Source organism: Gorilla gorilla, chromosome 23 (assembly GCF_029281585.2).
Source record: "Gorilla gorilla gorilla isolate KB3781 chromosome 23, NHGRI_mGorGor1-v2.1_pri, whole genome shotgun sequence".
NCBI classification, from domain to species: Eukaryota; Metazoa; Chordata; class Mammalia; order Primates; family Hominidae; genus Gorilla; species Gorilla gorilla.
The window spans coordinates 40,971,314-40,988,789 of NC_086018.1; the positions used below are offsets into that span (position 1 = coordinate 40,971,314).

The 17,476-nt window shown below is 45.6% G+C and overlaps 1 protein-coding gene across 3 annotated transcripts in view; it reads right to left on the reverse strand.

Moving 5' to 3' along the window:
* Positions 1–17,476, reverse strand: part of PACSIN2 (protein kinase C and casein kinase substrate in neurons 2) — a 142,676-nt gene that overhangs the window by 105,404 nt on the left and 19,796 nt on the right. The window lies entirely within an intron of this gene.

A 17,476-nucleotide genomic window follows, 5' to 3' on the forward strand; every position in this document is an offset into this window, starting at 1 on the left:
TACTCATAAGACAAATAAAACTAAAATATATCTATTAAAAGGTAGAAAGGGGGCTGGGCATGGTGGCTCACGCCTATAATCCCAGCACTTTGGGAGGCTAAGGCAGGAGAATTGCTCGAGCTCAGGAGTTCGGGCGAGACCCTGTCTCTACAAAAATAAAAAATATATACATATATATATATATATAATATATATATAGCATGGACACAATGAAAAATTATCCAGCAGTAAAAATGAAATTTGCAGATTACTTATGAGTCTCTTTTTATAAAATGCATAAACAAAAATATATTATTTACAGATACATGTGTATAAGTATTCTTTTTTTTTCCTTTTTCTAACCAGAGCCTTGTCAATATTCTTTTAAAAAAAAAAAAAAAAGGGTGCAGGAATGATGAACTATTCTAGAATGCCTTTACCCCCTGGCAGGGAGCACCCACTAGGAGCTTCCCTGTGGTGCACAGTGGTTTAGTTCTCCAGCTAGAAGGTTGGCTCCCAGGCATTTATTAGTATGTTCCAAAACTTATATATCCATCACCTCTTATTTTACATGAATTTTAAGTTATCTAAGAAAACATTTCTAAACTAGGGGTAGATGAGAGAAATGCTGTAAGACAGACACAAGAAAAAGACCCACTGATAGATGTTCAACAAATACCAGGCCAAAAGCGGGCCAATGCTGAGACACCCTGGCACCCATGGCTTTCCAGGCCAGTCTGGAAGGTCCAATCTGAGCTGAAACCCTACAGAGTTCACAGCATTGAGGCCTTCCCCTCCCCTCTCATTTGGAGAACATTCATCATCTTATTTTGCATGTAGGAGAGGAAAAGGGGGCTAGAAACTATGCCTGTGCTAATTCTTCACCTAGAGGGAGTACAGAACCTTGGCACCTGCCAGGCTAACCCACACACTGCTGACCCTCCTCACTCTAAATGTCACAGGTAGTTCTCAAAATGCCTCCAGGCTTATCACTTAAACGATCCTCTTCCCAGCCCAACCCCAGGAATTCCTGGTTCCTACAGAGCAAGGCCAGAAGCTACACCCTGGTGAAAGGCCACTGGCAAGCGCAGGCCTTAATGCACACTTGCTCCAGACAGAGCAGAGGCAACACTGGCCAGCCCAGGCGACAGACTGGCTCCTCTCCCCAAAAGCCTGACAAGTCCACAGGATCATCTGGGGGTTCACAGATTTGAGGCAACAGTGCTAAATGCAGGCCTCCCTGTCATGCCTGGAGCGTCACAGAATGCCCACTTAATAGGCTTGCTGCTGGGTGTTGGCACCTATTTCTGTATTTATGTAGATTCTATGACTGTTTTAGATTTTCATTAAGATTAGCGGCAGAATTGTATTACATGCCTTTTAAATATGCTAACATAACCACATGGGTTTTCTTTTTAATGTGATACAGTGAATTGTGATGTATAACATTAACTGAGCACTTATTATGCACCAAACCCAGGTCTAATCATTTCACAGATACCCCATTTCGTCCTTCCATCAACCCTATACAGCAGTACTGTAATTGTCCTGCCAATTTTATAGAGGAGGAGACTGAAGCTCAGGGAGATTAACTAATTTGGCTAACGTCAGAGAATTAGTAAATGGCAGGACTGGGGCAAACCATGCTTTAATCCCTGAGCTAGAAGTTTCTCTAACCGACACAATACCTCATGTTATGCTATCCTTGCATTGCTAGAGTAAACCTTGTTTGGTCATGAAAAATTAATCTTTTAATACACTACTGTATTCAAATTATTATTTGATTTAGAAACCTACTTTAAAATGTTGCAAATATATATAAACATATATATGCATTAATAGACACATATTACATTCATATGAGACTGATGTGTAATTTTATCTAGACCGTGGATGGAAGAAGAAACAACATTTTTACAAAGAAACAGAAATAGAAATTTGCAAAAAATCTTAAAATTTTATGGCAAAACACACCTAAACAATGTAAAAACAAACTATAGAAACAATAGCTGGGGACACATTTGCAATGCACACAACAAATAATTTATAGCCCTAATATACAAAGAGTTCCTAAAAATTCAAAACAATCCAGTAGATGGAAAAACGGAGAAAGGATATAGGTATGGAATTCACAGAAGAAAAAATACAAATGACCAATCAACACGTGAAATGGTGCTCAACCTCACCAGTACTCAGGAAAACACAAATTAAAATAAAAGTGCTCCATAGAAACAGAATGGTGAAAAACAATTTTTAGTTAAAAATAATTAAGACTATAATACCATTTTCAGCCATGAGATTAGCAAAAACAATACAACATCTAGCACTGGTGGAAATGCCCAGTAAAAGGGGTTGATATGGTTAGGCTCTGTGTCCTCACCCAAATCTCATGGCAAATTGTAATCCCTGTGTGGCAGGGGAGGGACCTGATGGGAGGTGATTAGATCATGGGCGCGAATTTCCCCCTTGCTATTCTCATGACAGTAAGTGTGTTCTCGGAGATCTGAAGCATGTGGCACGTCCCCCCTCACGCTCTCTGTCTCTCTCCTGCTCTGCCATGGTAAGACATGCTTGCTTCCCCTTCCACCATGATTGTAGTTTCCTGAGGCCTCCTAGTCATGCTTCCTGCTAAGCCTGTGAAACTGAGTCAGTTAAACCTCTTTTCTTCATAAATCACCCAGTCTCAGGTGGTTCTTTATAGCAATGTGAGAACGAACTAATACAGGGGTACTCATACATTACTAGTACAAGTCTGCAAAAAGACTAGAGCAATTCAGTGTGGCATAACTACTAAAAACTACTGACCTGGAGAGAGATCCAGAATACAACATTCACTCACTGGCTCATTCATTCATTCATTCCACAATGAGCACCTACAACCTGCCATGCACTTTTTTCAATTATTTGTTATCAAAAGAGCTTAAATTCAGGGGTGTGTAAGCTCAAGAGAAGTGAAAATAACAAGCTGCTGAATAATGCCTACAATAGGTTCCTCCCTTTTTTTAAAACATGCATTTGTGAGGGTCAGGAGAAAGTTGTGGAAGGCTCTGCTACAACAAGCAGTCAACAGTTGATTACCACCTAGCTGTTTATACATCTTCTGTTTCTCTTGGCATGAGCACACAGTAACAAATCCAATAACCTATAACGCTGAGAAATCTAACAGAAAATATCAGTCTTCGTTTACACGCAACACAAGAAGAGCACAGGGCCCACACTGCGTTGGTGGCAGAGCCAAAAGTCCACCCTCATCCTGCTGAATGACTGCAAAGCTGGGCTCTTCACTCCCAGATGACAGTGTTTCTCCTCACTCACATTCACCCACCCACACAGAGCAGAAAGCAGGAAGGTTTCCATGCCCGCACTGACGATAAGTTGTGGGAGGCAGTCGGGCAACATTTCTGGAGTTCCTATGAATGATGTGCTATGCTTTTTGGCCTGCAGACGTTCAGGTGGACTCAGATCTGAGACATATTCAAAAGTATGTTTGCATCCTGGCCCTTGGTTTATGCATTTCCTCTTCCCTAGGGCATTCTACAAAGCATTTCCAAAAAGGCTGGTCCCTGCCCCTTAACTGGTTCCTCCTCCTGGCAACAGCATTCCAGCTGGGCTTTGGGAAATCTCCCTACTCCTTCAAAACAATGGTTTCTCCCCTGGCTTCTTTTCAGGTTTCCTATGAGTCTATGAGGTCACTCCACCCAATGTCTTCCAAGGAACTGATTATGCTCAGGTTAGCTGGTGACCTCAGAACTCTGACCAGTATAATGAACTGTGACAGAAAAGAATGCATCCTGTTGACCAATCCCCCTGCAGTATAGCACAGACAACAGGGGTACTACAAAGTTCCACTGCCTAGGAGAAACAGCCAGCACCTGTACTGGCTGAGACATAGAAACTTCAAAAACAATTCAAATGTCCATACCACTGCCCAAGGCCCAATGATGGTTCATCTGTTTGTGTTTTTATTTATAGATTTATAGAAATATAGAGATATTTGGCCAGGTGCGGTGGCTCATGCCTGCAATCTCAGCACTTTGGGAGGCAGAGGCAGGTGGATCACCTAAGATCGGGAGTTTGAGACCAGCCTAGTCAACATGGTGAAACCCCATCTCTACTAAAAATACAAAAATTAGCCAAGCGTGGTAGCAGGCGTCTGTAATCCCAGCTACTCCAAAGGCTGAGGCATGGGAATCACTTGAACACGGGAGGTGGAGGTTGCAGTGAGCCGAGATCATGCCACTGCACTCCAGCCTAGGCAACAAAGCAAGACTCCCTCTCAAAAAAAAAAAAAAAAAGGAAAGAAAAGAAAAAAGAAATATACAGATATTTAACTAAATATAAAAACAGTCAAAAAACAAAGAAAGAAGTAATTGGCCCAGGTCAGAGACCTCCTTCTCTATGAATTCTCTGGCTCCTTCCTCCTGGGAGTATATGCTCTCTCTTAAGGCACCTGCCGCTTTCTAACTTGGGTTATAGTTATTTAAACACAGACATTGCCTCCTCTAGGCTGGGAGATTCCTGAGGACAAAATCCCTAAGTTATTAATGGATTAAAGGATCCCCCTGGCATCCTGACCACATGCGACAGACTCATGCGTTGCCCAGTGTGCTGAAACACATTTGTCTGCAAACCCCTGCTTATGCCAACTGTACTTGTCATTGTAAATTTACATACACACATTTATTACACATACGTACATACATATAACACACATATAGTATAAATACACATACATGCACTTAACTATATAAACCTATGAAATAAGCACATCATTGTATCCATTAAAACTATTAAAACAAGTTTCTATTAAAACAAGTTGTTAATTAAAAAAAAAAAAAAGAAAGAAACAACCTGCTAACTAAATTACAGGTATGGCAAAACAAGTATAGAGTATTGGGTGAAAATTTGTAAAATCTATAATTCCACATTCATGTTGCTTCTAAGTTCTCAATTGTCATTAAGAAAATTAATTAAATTAATTAATGGCCACACACAGTAGCTCATGCCTATAATCCCAGCACTTTGAGAGGCCAAGGCAGGAGGACTGCTTGAGTCCAAGAGTTCAAGAACAGCCTGGACAACATGGCAGGACCTTGTCTCTACTAAAAATCAAAAACACTAGCTTGTCATGGTCATTAGGAGGTCAAGGCTGCATGATCACACCACGACACTCCAGCCTGGGCAACAGAGAGAGACCATGCCTTAAAAAAACAAACAACAAGGCGAGGAACAGTGGCTCACACCTGTAATCCCAGCACTTGGGAGACTTAGGCAGGCAGATCACTTGAGGTCACGAGTTCAAGACCAGCCTGGCCAACATGGTGAAATCCCATCTCTACTAAAAATACAAAAATTAGGCCGGGCACAGTGGCTTACAATTGTAATTCCAGAACTTTGGGAAGCTGAGGCGGGTGGATTACCTGAAGTCACGAGTTCGAGACCAGCCTGGCCAACATGGTAAAACCCCGTCTCTACTGAAAATACAAAAATTAGCTGGCTATGGTGGCGCACACCTGTAGTCTCAGCTACTCAGGAGGCTGAGGCAAGAGAACTGCTCAAATCCAGGAGGTGGAGGCTGCAGTGAGTCGAGATTGTGCCACTGCACTCCAGCCCAGGCAACAGAGCGAGACTCCATCTCAAAAAAAAAAAAAGAAACTGGCTGGGTGTGGTGGCACACACTTGTAATCCCAGCTACTTGGGAGGCTGAGGCAGGAGGATCACTTGAACCCAGAAGGCGGAGGTTGCAGTGAGCCGAGATTGTGCCACTTCACTCCAGCCTGGGTAACAGAGCAAGACTCCATCTCGAAAAAACAGATATTGAAGGCAATAAATTATTGGTGTGGCATATGCAAAAAAAACCCAGCAGTTCTAATTAGTAAACTGAAAGTAAAAGAAAAGGACAATAAAAGATTGACATATGAGAATATATCAATTTTTTGTTTTTAAGAGATAGGGTCTTGCTATGTTGCCCAGGCTGGTCTTGAACTCCTGGACTTAAGCCATCCTCCCACCTCAGCCTCCTGAGTAGCTGGGACTATAGGAGCACACCATCATGCCTATCATTTTTTTTACATCCCTAAACTATGTATTGTTTTTTAAGAATCTTTGTCTTTGTTCTTCAGTTAACTGACTGGTGGTCAGTCTCCATCTCATGAGACAGATACTTAATGACCACTGATCAGATGTCATGTCAAGTCAGGAAATAAACTAGTGTAAACCTGGGCTGAAGAAGCTACGCACAGGCTATGGGCACAGCGCTTAGCACTTTTTTTTTTTTTTTCTTTTGAGACAGGGTCTGGCTCTGTCACCAAGGCTGGAGTGCAATGATGAAATCTTGGCTCACTGCAGCCTCAACCTCCCGGGCTCAAGCAATCCTCCCACTTCAGCCTCCTGAGCAGCTGGGACCATAGGTGTGCACCACCACACCTGGCTAATTTTTATGTTTTTTTGTAGAGACGGAGTTTCGCCATGTTGCTCAGGCTGGTCTCAAACTCCCAAACTCAAGTAATCTGCCTGTCCCAGCCTCCCACAGTGCTGGGATTACAGGTGTGAGCTACCATGCACTGCCTAGCACTTAGCACTTTTTAAATAAAATTCTTCCTGCCCTCAATGAAAAGAAACAACTATATAATTTGTTTAAAGACCAGGAAAAGTTAATAATGAGTACAGAATTCAGAATTCTCAATTTCCCACCAGGAAGAAATGCTCTAGGCCCTCGGCCTCCCTGAAGCTTCCCTAATGTTGATATGTGAACCTAGTGAAACACTGGTCCCATCTTGCATCTCCCCAGACTGGATCTGGAGATGAGGTGAAAACCCACATGGCCAGGAGAAAAGCACGACTGTGATCTGCACTGCCCTGACCCAGGCCAGCGGGCTGACAACACCTGCTGCAAAGGTTCCTGGTGCAAAAACTACTCCCTTTAATCAGTCCTTCAGGGCATCTGGGAATAAGGAGCAGGGTAAACCAGAAGGAACGGAAAATGAAATTTCTCTTACCTCACCTGTGCCAAAAGGCTGCAGAGCTGTGGCCTTTGACACTTACAAGATTATCTTAACACAAGGAGGGCAGAAAACATCCCCAAGACTAAGAGCACAGGTCTTCCTTCTCAGCACATCAACACCCAGCTTAGTAACAATGAGACCCCAAAAGAGGCAACTACTTACCTGAAAAAAGCAGCTGGGGAGAGGCTGGAAAACAAAAGTAGGCCCCACCCCTAGTTTTTCTTATTCTAAACTAAACCCTAGAGATGGATATATGTGGATTTGCTTGTCCTGTTTGGCAACCAAAGGTCAGGAAAGCTGGATGCTTTCTATAAAAAACGAAATCAGTAAGTGTGTATGGGCTGGGTGTGGTGGCTCATGCCTGTAATCCCAGCACTTTGGGAGGCCAAGGTGAGAGGATCACTTGAGGTCAGGGGTTCAAGACCAGCCTGGCCAACATGCGAAACCCCATCTCTGCTAAAAATACAAAACTCATCCAGGAGTGGTGGCACATGCCTGTAATCCCAGCTACTTGGAGGCTGAGGCAGAAGAACTGCTTAAACCCGGGAGGCAGAGGTTGCAGTGAGCCGAGATCGCATCACCGCACTCCAGCACTCCAGCTTTGGCGACAGAGCGAGACTCCATCAGCTGTGGACCTCTCTGGATGGGGTGCTCACCCCAGACACTGGCTGTCTCCCACAAGCCATTCCTGATGGGCTCCACGTTCTGCCCACAAGGGCAGCAGATGGGCACACTCCAAGGCTCCGTTGTGGCCCCCCACTGGCCTCACTTCTCTCCACATGCAGGCCCAGGTCCAGGTCCAGGAGTGTCACCTTTACAGCACCTAGGTGCAACTGAAGACACTGCCTCCAGCCCTCGCTTGGCCAACCCCTGAGAAGGACCCACCTGGTTTTGAAACATTTGCAAAACATAAAGATAACAGGACAAAGAACAGCCCCTCCAACAGACACACACACACACATTCACATGTCATCCAGCTCCAGCTGGTTTTTAACCTTCTGTCTGCCTCTTCACCACATTATATTCAGAGGGAGGGCTAAGGTCTGAAAATGTCCTGGAAATCTGATAAGTCTCCCAGACGCCTAACCCCTCCCCATCCAGGAATCACTGAGCAAAACCCAGGTTCTCCACAGTCTCATCTCCAACTGAAGTGATTCTCCACCCTCCCATGCCCACCCTGTCCACCCCTTGCTGACTGCAGGTCTGATGTCCATTACAGGGCCACTATAGAGCCACCGGCCACTTGGCTTCACCCCACACCCCCAACACAAAGAAACATCGAGGTCTTCTTGATTGGGCCAATGCCCCAGGTCAGGAGGCTCACGCTTGACTTTCCAAACAATGATCCCCTTGCTCTGTAGTTTTAGCCAAGCACCCTCAAGGTGATTTCCCTTTCCCCAGAATTAACACAGAAAAAGTAAGCATTAGGCAAGGGAAAAACAAGAAAAGGAAGACCAGGAACTATGCTAGGAGATTTAAAAGAGGTAAATGATCACTAACAAAAGAGAACTTGACCAACAGAAAAGGAAAAGCAATTCAAGCTAAGCAAAACCGTGCCACTGCGTCAGCCACGACGCTGGGCTGCAGCGTGGTCAGCGAGTCTGGTAAGCACCCTGGCTGTTTGGAAAAGCGCAGCGGCCCCCAAAGAAAACACTCGTGAGTATCAATCAAGGGCAGCATTCATCTGGCCAAACGAAATCAAACACCTAAAAGAAATGACCTTGGTTCCCCTCTCCCTCCACAACCCCTTCCCAGCATGGCTACCAGCAGACAGGCTCGATCTTACCACCTGCCACTTCAGGGGCTCATTCCTCCACAGTTCACGGAGGCCTTTTGGGGCCCTGCACTCTGCTGAGTGCATGTGCATGACAGTGACACTCTAATGGGGGGTGAAGATACACACTAAAATCCACATGGGAACACAATGACTTCAGACACAGCAGAGGGCTACTTCAGGGCAGAGAGCAACATCAGTGACCACTGAGGGGGGGCTTTTGTGCTATGACCTGAAGACAAAGAACATTCCAGGAAGTGGGAACCCCATGTGCAAAGACCCTAAGAAGGGGCAGCAGCTACTGCATCAACACTTGTCTTTCTACATCTAATCTCTATCCTTTTCCACCCATTCTAAAAAAACCTTCCCGAAACCTAGATGTGGTCTCACCTTTCTCTTCTGCTTAAAAGCCTTTGATAGCCACTGCCTATATAATAAAGCCCCTAAGATCCCCTTCTTGAGTAAAGTTTATTGGATGTAAATCACACATACCTACACGCACACATACATAGATACTCCATTCCCACTGACACCTTCCCTAACTAACACCCCTCAGACAGCTTGTAGAGTCCACTCCACCCACCCTTGATGTGTAGTCAATGAGAAGACATTTTTGATGACTTGCTGGGGGGTGTGTCTGAATCTATACACAAAACACCAAGACTGACCTGGGTTCAAACCCTGACTCTGTCACTTACCACCCATGTGTCCCTGAACAAATATTTTAACTATCTCTCTGAGCCTCCATTTCATTTATGTGTAAAAAAGTGATAACAGCACTAACCTTGGGTGCCCCAACACTGATCATCACTGTTATTATATGGGCTGCTTAGCTTCCCACAGATAAAAACTTCATCTCCAGCCCCTAGATAAGATGACATCCCTACACGCAGGTGGCTCTGCCCGAGGGACCTCACTGGCCACCCAGCATGTGGTTTGAGACACCCCACCCTGAGTCCAGGAGCAACACACACATACACATACACACACACACACACACACACACCCATGGCACCATGTTCAGAAGACTGGTACATTCATTCTTTCTTTTTTTTTTTTTTTGAGACGGGAGTCTCACTCTGTCGCCCAGGCTGGAGTGCAGTGGTGCAATCTCGGCTCACTGCAACCTCCGCCTCCCGGGTTCAAGCGATTCTCCTGCCTCAGCGTCCCAAGTAGCTGGGACTACAGGTGCGCACCACCACACCTGGCTAATTTTTTGTATTTTTAGTAGAGACAGGGTTTAATCACTGTGTTAGCCAGGATGGTCTCAATCTCCTGACCTCATGATCTACCCACCTCCGCCTCCCAAAGTGCTCGGATTACAGGCATGAGCCATAAAACCTCCAGAACACATTTTAAAATGCCTGTTCCAGGCTGGACGTAGTGGTTTATGTCTGTAATCCCAGCACTTTGGGAGGCTGAGGCGGGCAGATCACTTGAGGTCAGGAGTTCAAGACCAGCCTGGCCAACATGGTGAAACCCCGTCTCTACTAAAGATACAAAAATTAGCCAGGTGTGGTGGCACATCCCTGTAGTCCCAGCTACTTGGGAGGCTGAGGTGAATCACTTGAACTCGGGAGGTGGAGGTTGCTGTGAGCCGAGATCGCACCACTGCACTCCAGCCTGGGCAACATAACGAGACTGTGGCTCAAAAACAAAATAAATAAATACATAAATGCCTGTTCCAGAGAACACAAAAGCAAAACCATTTAGAAAATGTAGGTTTGTCCCAGGCACCAAAGACAAGGAGAAGATAGTCTCTGAACACTTTTCATTCACAGCCACTGCTAGGACCCTCACAGTTACACAGCCCACAAGGACACGGACAGCTGTGGGGTGTGTGAGTGAGGGGTGGGGGGCACGTCATGGCCGGAGCAGGAGAGGACCACAACCAAATAGAGCTTGAACTCATCTTCATCAAGGTACAACTCAACCTTCTACTTCCCAAGATTAGTTAATCCTGCGTCCTAGTAATTAAAGAAAAAAATACATTATGCAATGAACTGAAAATCTGGTTCAAATTCAGCAACCTGTAAAAGTCCAGGCTTAGGGTCCACTGGCCAAAAGTATAACTGCTCCTAACTACAGCAGCTCGGGAAGAAAATAATGTAGCCACAGGTATGAAGATTTCAGTGAAATGTAGCAAAACATTTCTAAATAGCTCTCTGTACCAAATGCAGTTCAGTTAACATTGCTCTCCAAACTTCCTTCTCTTTCAAGAAGGGATACCAAACTTGATCCAATCTAATTCATGTTGGCCCCAGCCCACACATTCCAAAGAAACATTTTCAAAAACTCAAATTATTTTTTTAGCTTGCCATAAAATTTACAATGACATCACATGCATTTGGGAAAAAATATAGAAACTTAAATCCATGATCTGAAAGGTGGTCAAAGAAATTTTTTTTTTGTTTTTGGGAGTGAGTCTGTCATCCAGACTGGAGTGCAGTGGCGCAATCATGGCTCACTGCAGCCTTGACTTCCTAAGCTCAAGCAACTCTCCCACCTCAGCCTCCTGAATAGCTGGGACCACAGGCACATACCATGACACCTGGCTAGTTTTAAATTTTCTGTAGACACAGGGTCTCACTATGTTGCCCAGGCTGGTCTCAAACTCCTAGGCTCACGAAATCCTCCTGCCTTGACCTCCCAAAGTGCTGGAATTACACGTATGAGCCACTGCACCTGGTCTAGTTCGTTTCTTAATACAATAGAAAACTCAATTCTCGGCCGGGCACAGTGGCTCGCGCCTATTAACCCAGCACTTTGGGAGGCGAGGCGGGTGGATCACCTGAGGTCAGGAGGTCAAGACCAGCCTGGCCAACATGATGAAACCCCATCTCTACTAAAAATACAAAAAATTAGCTGTGTGTGGTGCTGGATGCCTGTAGTCCCAGCTACTAAGGAGGCTGAGGCAGGAGAATCGCTTGAACCCGGGAGGTGGAGGTTGCAGTGAGCCGAGATCACACGATTGCACTCCAGCCTGGGCAACAACTGTGAAACTCCATCCCCCCCCCAAAAAAAAAAGGCCAGGTGCGGTGGTTCACACCTGTAATCCCAGCACCTTGGGAGGCCGAGGCGGGTGGATCATGAGGTCATGAGTTCAAGACCAGCCTGGCCAACATAGTGAAATCCCGTCTCTACTAAAAATACAAAAAAAATTAGCTGGGCATGGTGGTGGGTGCCTGTAGTCCCAACTACTTGGGAGGCTGAGGTAGGAGAATCATTTGAACCTGGGAGGCAGAGATTGCAGCAGTGAGCTGAGATCGCGCCACCACATTCCAAACTGGGCGATACAGTGAGACTCTGTCTCAAAAAAACAAAACAAGAAAGAAAAAAAAAAAAAGAAAAAACTCATTCTCTTGGAGGGGGAAAAATATATATATATATATATACACACACACACACATATATGTATATATATGTGTGTATATATAGGTAAGATGTAAGCCAGTTCAAGCATTTAAACAGGTTTAAAAAAAGAAGGTATATTTATATATACATATATACACACACACATATATATATACACACACACATATATATGTGTGTATATATGTGTGTATATATGTAAGATGTAAGCCAGTTCAAGCATTTAAACAGGTTTAAAAAATGAATGATTTTTAAAAATGAATGATTTTTAAACACAGCTAATTTCTGCAGTCAGTCAACGTGACTTTCCACATGAGGGCAGCCCTGGGCACTTGCAATCACAGACGGCCACAAACCAACTGGCTTTGGGTAAGAAGGGATACTCCTCCCAAAGAATGAATCAGTCTTAGGACTGCAGATCCTCATGTCACTCATGCCTGCATTGTTCATCCCACAGAGCCTGCTTGCCTATGATGTGCCATTTCAGAGCTAAGAACTGCACACTACAATACAAAATGCAGTCCCCTGCCCTCCGCCTACCCAGCTCCTAGCCCCACAGAAGACAAACAGGTCGGTCATACCATACATGAGGAGTATGGGGACGGGGGTGGACCATCCACTCTGCAGGCCCAGGGGCAAAACACCTGGAGGGAGGGGAAGGTGAAATTAGAGCCAAGTTTTGAAGGATGAGTTCAGCAGGCAAAGACAGGAAGAATGGCATTTGCAGTAGACAAGATTTGCACGGGAGAAATGCAAGAAGTTCAGGAGTGTGGCAAGAGATGAGACTCAAGCGGTAAGCAGGGGTCAGACCACAAGTCTGGATTTTATTGTGATAACAACAGAGAACCACTCAAGAATTTTAATCTCAGACAGTCCGACCCCTCCCCGTTGCCAATAAGAACATGAAGATGTGGAAGAGGGCCATGGAAACCACTCTATTTGGCTCAAGAGCTAATGAAAAATGCTAAACCATATCTGTCCTTCAATGTTCAATAACAAAAAGCACAGCCCAAAGACTTCTTCCAGATGGTCACCTTCTCTGTGCCTCAGTTTCCTCATCTGTAAAATGGACAGCAGCCACCTCACAACGCTGTTGTGGGGACTCAATGGGTTCTATACACAAAGTGCTTACAGCAGAAGAAAGCTCTATCACTGTTAGGTGCTGGTGGAACTGCTAGTGCTAGGACTAGTAGTACCAGCAGTTTATGAGTCAGAACCCACTGCCCCCAGATCAAAAACCAGATGGAGACTTTACCACCTCCTAGGAAGCTGCTGTACAATGGTATAGACTTGGAGACTGCTCAGAGCCACTTTGTGACTGAAGGGAAAAGAATGAACTTGTGTTAACCCCTCCCGCCCCCATCCCCTCCAGTCATAAAGCTGGTCAAGGACAAGCAGTGGCTCAGAGCATAGCCCAGTTCCCTGGGTCTCAGCTGGCTGCAGGTCTCAAGGCTGTCAGCCCTCGCAGAATGGGGAACAGCCCCTCCCACCTTTCTCAGCCTGAGCCCCACCCCACCCATCCAGGCACAGAAGGCTTCTTCTCTCTCCACCTCTCTGTCCTGGCAAGCCTCTAGTCACCTCTGGAAATGAGACACTGCCCAGAACCCACCAACCAGAAGCCTCTGTATGGCCCAGAGAAGAAGGAGAGAGACTGTGCGGGAATGCAGCGGGCATCGCCCAGTCCCCTTCCCAGCCCTATCCAATGATAGAGCTCCTGCTGTCAGGAGCTGGGAACTCCCAGGTGCGATAAAGAGAAAGCCATGCCATACTAAGCTGAGAACAGTAAACAGTCATGAAGAGATCCAAGGGCCCAGAACCACAATTCCCAGACCTCTGGGTTTCACCAATTAGAAATTTTCCCCCAAAATTTTGGGGACTTTTCAACAAATGGTACTGAAACAACTGGCTATCCACAGACAAAAAAAAAAAAAACCTTCAATTCACATACCGCAACACATTTTAAAAGTTCAAAATGGATCACAGGCCTAAATGTAAAACATAAAACTATAAAATTTCTAGATGAGACATGAGAAAACATTTGTGACCTGGGATTAGGCAAAGATTTTAGCTGTGACACCAACCAAAAAAGCACAAGCTGTAAAAGAACAAATTGACTTCAGCAAATGTTTAAAACTTCTGTTCTTCAAAAGATACTGTTAAAAGAATGAAAAGACAGCCTCAGACAGGGAGTCAATATTTGCAAATTATATAATTGATCAAGGAATTGTATCCAAAATATATTTTAAAAATTTCAAAACTAAGTTAATAAAACAACCCAGCTTTTTCAACAGGCAAGTGATTTAAAGAGATACTTCACTGAGGGAGATACACAGACAGCAAATAGGTTCAGGAAAAGAGAGTCACCACCCTTAATCACTAGGGAAATGCAAATTAAACCTACCAGAATGGCAAAAATTAAAAAGACTACACTTACCAAGTGTTGGTAAGGATGTGGGGGAACTAGAACCCAGTGCTGGTGATGCATGCAAAGCACTTTGGAAAAGTTTGGCAGTGTCTGGACATGTTAAACGTACACCCACCAAAGCACCTAGCCATTCCACTCTAGGTATTTACCCCAGGGAAGTGGAAGCAGATGTTGGCCAAGTGCAGTGGTTCACGCCTGTAATCCCAGCACTTTAGAAGACTGAGGCAGGAGGATCATTTGAGCCCAGGAGTTCAAGATCAGTCTTGGCAACATAGGGAGACTCTGTCTCCATTAAATTTTTGATAAAAAGAAAGCAGATGTCCCCACAGAGACTGGCACACAAATGTTGATAGCACCTTATTTTTCTGTAACATCTTTTCACAACATAGCATCTTCATTTGTGATTACACCAAGTGGAAACAGCCCAAACGTCTGTCAATAGGTGAATGAACAAATTGTAACATGCCCATGCATTGGATTTTTTAAAAAATGAAACTGATAAATGCTACAACAATCTCAAAGTAATTTTACTAAGTGAAAGAAGCCAGACTAAAAATAACACATACTGTAAAAAGAATATATACTGGCCGGAAGTGGTGGCTCACACCTGTAATCCTAGCACTCTGGGAGGCTGAGGCGGGCGGACTGCCCGAGCTCAGGAGTTCGAGACCAGCCTGGGCAACACAGTGAAGCCCCGTCTCTACTAAAAATACAAAAAAATTGGCCGGGCATGGCAGCATGCACTTATAGTCCCAGCTACTCAGGAGGCTGAAGCAGGAGAATCACTTCAACCCGGGAGGCGGAGGTTGCAGTGAGCCGAGATCGCACCACTGCACTCCAGCCTATCAACAGAACAAGACTCCATCTCAAAAAAAAAAAAGGAAGAAGAAGAAGAATACATAGAATACATACCGTATGATTCCATTTACATAAAATTTTAGAAAATGCAAATGATTCTACAGTGGCAAAGAGCAGAGCAGTGGTGGCCTGGAAGAAGTGGGGGCAGAGGGACCCCAAGTAGCAAGAAGAACCCTCAGAGGGTGGACTTCTCACTATCTTCTTTGCAATGATGGCTTAACAGTGTATTCATATGCCAAAACTTATCGCCTGTTCATTATAACTCAATAAAACTGTTTCAAATTTGAAGGTAGAATAACATAAGACTGCTTACTTCTTATTTTGCCAAGTAAGAATATCCTTTAGAAACTACCAGCTCTTTTCATCAACATGGAAAGATAGGACATTTTAAAATGTAAAAGATACAATGGTCAAAATTTTATACAGAAAGAGCCCTTCCCAAGAAAGGGCAGCTGCTAACCTTACACACATGAAAACTGCATTGCCCTTATTTTTTCCACGTTGATGATAACACGATTGCAGACTGTCATCTTCTGAGACTGGCAGGAATGCCCCTGAAGGCCGATTAGAGCCGAAGGACACTCTCCGGGTTCATCTCCACATCCGACCTGGCAGTTCCTCCTGGAAGGGCGGCACCAGGGACAGCCATGTGCGCTGTGGGACCCAGACATCACTTCCCTGCCCTCCCACAAGTCAAGAAATCACAAGAAGAATGTGGCCCAAAAGGTTCCTGAAGCACTCCTATGCAGCTGAAGAAGGGAAGTGCCTTGTTTCCACAAGAGCTGCTCACCCCCAAGCCACAGTATCTGTGGTTTGCTGCTGGGACAAGTTCCATAAGTCAACATTAAAAACTCTTCAGTGGGATTCCTCCAGGCTAAAGTCCAGTGAGCTAAAGCGGAAATCAAATATGAGCTCTCAAGAAGACCACGATGTAGACTGGAATCCTTCTGATATTGCGCCAGAATGCTAACAAAAGCCAAGAGATGTCATCGGCAAAGCCCTAGAGGGAAACTTTGGGTAAAATGACAGTGCAGTGCGCTCCTGCTCAAGTGCGGCTGGTTTGGTGGTAAGAAGGGCTGAGCAGGGGGACAGGCCTGCTCTTAACCCCACCTCCCCACACAACTGGGGCTCCAGGCATGGTCCCAAGCCCCATGTGTCAGATAGGGAGGGACAGCCCCAAACACACCCAGAAAATAAGCATGAACTTTACTATGCAAGAAACCAGGCACACACATGAATCCAGAGCCGCGTCCTGCGCCACAAAGACCCTCAGGCGTGCTTATGGGGACACCCCAGCCTGCACACCCAAGCTCTGTCCACACACACCCTGCCCATGGCCACCATTCAGCCACCTTTGGCTGGAGGCACGTGCACACAGTGCACAGCCTACCCTCAGCAGGACACGCCAGGGAGGCGGCCCATGCAGGCCATGTAAGGGGTCTGGGGGTTACTGGGGCAGGGAATTCCAGGGTCTCTGTCCCTGTGCATGGCCTAAAGGGAGAGGCACAAGTTTTAGGGAGATACCACTTCTTGATACCTCAGATTCCTCACCCTATAGGGACAGTCACACTGGAAAAAGGGCCCGGGGCAGGGGTCCCACATGCCCCACCTACGGGAATGCTGACATATGAAAAGTCTGGGGGCTGCGGGGAGCACCCTAGCATATCCACACCTAGAGCCACAGCCTCGCAGCCAGCGAATGCAGCTGCCTCTTCCCTGGCCCAGAGATCCTTCTCTGTTGTCAGCAATCCCCATCCCACCCCAAGCCCCAGTCTCTGTCTCACTGGACTTTACACCAGGACTCCCGCAACTGTGCCTTGCCCGTTTAGACTGGAAATTCCATTTAGGCTGCCTCCTGGACTCCCTCTCAGGACCCTGCTTCCAACAATCACATAGTCAAAGGGCACAATGTCCCCCCTCCCAGCCTCGGGGCTGCTCCGGGCCCCAACTGCCAGGAAGCAAGACTGGACACTGCAACGTTTAACTCCCATTGAGCTGAAGCAGCCGAGTTCTTCCTCTATAAAGTGAGCTGACTGCAGAGAAACTGCACCCTGGCATTCAGTC